The following is a 2,883-nucleotide window of genomic DNA, read 5'->3' as shown; positions in this document are numbered from 1 at the left end:
AAGGCTGCCTTGCATGCCAAAGCGACGCTTCGACGATCGCTGGGCGGCGCAAAGGGTTGGAAGTCCTCGAAGAGAAAGTTCGGGCACCAAAATCGGCTTATTGCGGCTGAGGAAGCTCTCATTGTTCACTCCCTCAAGGAAGCAGAAGGCCTTGAAGCTGAACTGAAGACCGACTTGGTGAAAATCCGCGTCTTGAACACGCAGCTGGTAGATCTTGTGTAATTTGTACTAGAGTCGATGGCTGTGCATCGGCTTTGTTTCTTAGCTCTAAAGTCGATGTCCGTGCATCGGCTGTATACCATGAGAAATTTTTTTTCCCGGCCGATTTTTCTATCGGCCCCCAATATTTAAAATCACATGTATCGCACATGTTCATCTGATTAGGTGCCCCCGAGCCGAATCTGTCAGGTAACTGCGGATATCGGCTCTGTAGTTAGCCAAGGCACTGTATTTGAATGTCGGCTCTGTTAGGACTAATGTTGACTCTCATCAGCCGACGTAAAACCGCTGCCCATTAGATCGACGTTGAACACAGGCAGAACGTATGGTGAGGATAATTTTGGCCGATTGCTGAAATCGGCCTCCACGTTGATTGAATCGCTCAATGAAGGTTTTGCAATGTTCCTCCATAGATCTTTGGGGCCGATCCCAAGGATCGGCCTTGCCACGTTTGTCCATAGGTTTGTTCTTGCTATACGGTCAGGCCGGTGGATAAGACCAGCCTAACCCCGTCCTTTGTCACGTCGATGCGCTCGCAGTCGTCCAAATTGATGCCTGAGAGTGGCTCTTGGCCTGTTGTCTCCCAAGCGTTCATGCCAGCCGTTGAAATCTCGGCTGAGTCATCTGCATGGACGACCTCTACTTCATCTCCATCCCACTGTATTACGCATTGGTGCATCGTGGATGGAATGCAACAGTTGGCGTGGATCCAATCTCTTCCTAGCAGGACAACATAGGTGCTCTTGCTATCGACAATAAAGAACGTCGTAGGGATGGTTTTCCTTCCTACGGTCAGATCCACGTTCAGAACACCTTGTGCGTCAGACGCTTGGCCGTTGAAATCGCTCAATGTCACGTTGGTTTTGATCAGATCCGAGCTAGAGCGTCCCAACCGACGTAGCATGGAGTATGGCATAATGTTGACTGCCGCTCCGGTGTCCACCAGCATCTTGTTGACAGGCTGCCCATCGATATAACCTCGCAAGTACAGGGCCTTCAGATGTCTGTAGCTTCTTTCTCGTGGCTTCTCAAAGATAACTGGCCGTGGGCCGCAGTCAAGTTGTGCCACAGGTGCTTCGTCTAATCCTGGAGCACTAAACTCCGTCGGAAGGATGAACACCATGTTTGTGCCAGCCGATGTTTCATCATCGGCCATCGGCTTTCTTTTGTCTGGGGCGCCACTCTTTCCTTTGTGGCCGACCTTCTTCGTCCAGGGTTCGCTGAATTTTAGCGGCCAGATCAGGCCGCGCCTTCCTCAACGTGTGCAGGTATAACCTTTCGGCTTCCTCCAAACCACGTAGTCGCTGAACCCTATGCTTTTGGGAACGGCTGAGTCCATCAGGGCACCACCTTGGCCGGTGGTACTTATCTTCTTCTTCTTCATCGTCTTCCAATTCCTCGAGATCTTCCACCCGAGAGGACTCAGCGTGCTTGTTCCGAGGCGGGAGAGGCCCTAGACGTTTGAACACGGACACGTTAGCTGCATCCTTCCTCTTCTGTCTACATTCTGGGCAGTTGCCGATTGTAGGCAATCGGCTCATTCCTGAATCCCAGCAGTGTCTGAAGAAGGGACAGTCCCAGTGCCTATCCTCGTCGTCTTTCTCTCTTGACTTTTCCTTGGCATGGCGCTCATATCTCTCCTCGTCGCGATCATGCCGACGATGTCTCCTGGCGTCCCCAGCCAGACGATCTCTTTCACCATCGTCGTTGGGTCGTCGGCGTTGGTCATATTGACTCACATACTTGTTGAGGAGGTGATCAGAGAGAGGTCGCTGATATCTCACATTCCTCACTTCTCCCTCTGTGATGTAGCGCTTGCCATCGTGACGGAGCCGATCACGTGGAACGGCTTCCTCTGTGTCCTTGCTACGAGAGCAGCTGCCCTCGTCTCCGTCCTTACCAGAGTGGTGTCCAGGTCCTACCATGTTGATGTTGAACGAGAATCCTGGCTGGCACCCTCCAGGGTAAGTGCACTCCACCATGTTAACGGCGGGGAAGGGGTGTGTGTCGACTTTCATGGCGTACTGGCTGAAAATTAGACGCCCTTGTTCTATCGCCATTTGGACCTGCTGCCGCCACACCACTGCGGTCGTTGGTGGCATGGGTGAACGTGTTATGCCACTTGCAGTATGGCTTTCCATTCAGCTCCTGCGCCGTGGGGATCTTGTGGCCTTCGGGTACCTTTAGCTGCTTCTCCTTAAGTAAGAGGTCGAAAATCTGCTCAGCTTTGGTAACGTCGAAGTCAAACCCTCTGGGAGGACCTTGTGGCTTAACCCACTTGCAGGACACGGGGCTTGCCCCCCGAGTCCATTCAGCCACTGCTACCTCTTGATCTCCCGCAGAGCCTTCGTCTTCATCTGCCTAAACCAGGACCACCGCACGCTTGAATTTATCCTGGTATACATCTGGGTGGCGCCGTTCATATATCGATGCTTCGCACCATGTGCGCCGATGAAGGGTAGTGCGCTTGGGAGGCCACGTCCTTGATCGGTGATGCGAGACCCACCACCGCCAACTCGATCGCTTCTTTTTCGATCACACGAGCCGAATAGCATCGGTTCCTAACGGTCTGAAGCGCTGGACATATTCTCGACACCAAGTTTCTCCGCGCTTCGACGTACTTGTGCTAAATCGGCAATGCCGGCCTCGGAAGCCTCTCGAGTG

Source organism: Lolium perenne, chromosome 6 (genome assembly GCF_019359855.2).
Source record: "Lolium perenne isolate Kyuss_39 chromosome 6, Kyuss_2.0, whole genome shotgun sequence".
NCBI classification, from domain to species: domain Eukaryota; kingdom Viridiplantae; phylum Streptophyta; class Magnoliopsida; order Poales; family Poaceae; genus Lolium; species Lolium perenne.
Note: the sequence above shows the minus strand (reverse complement) of the source record.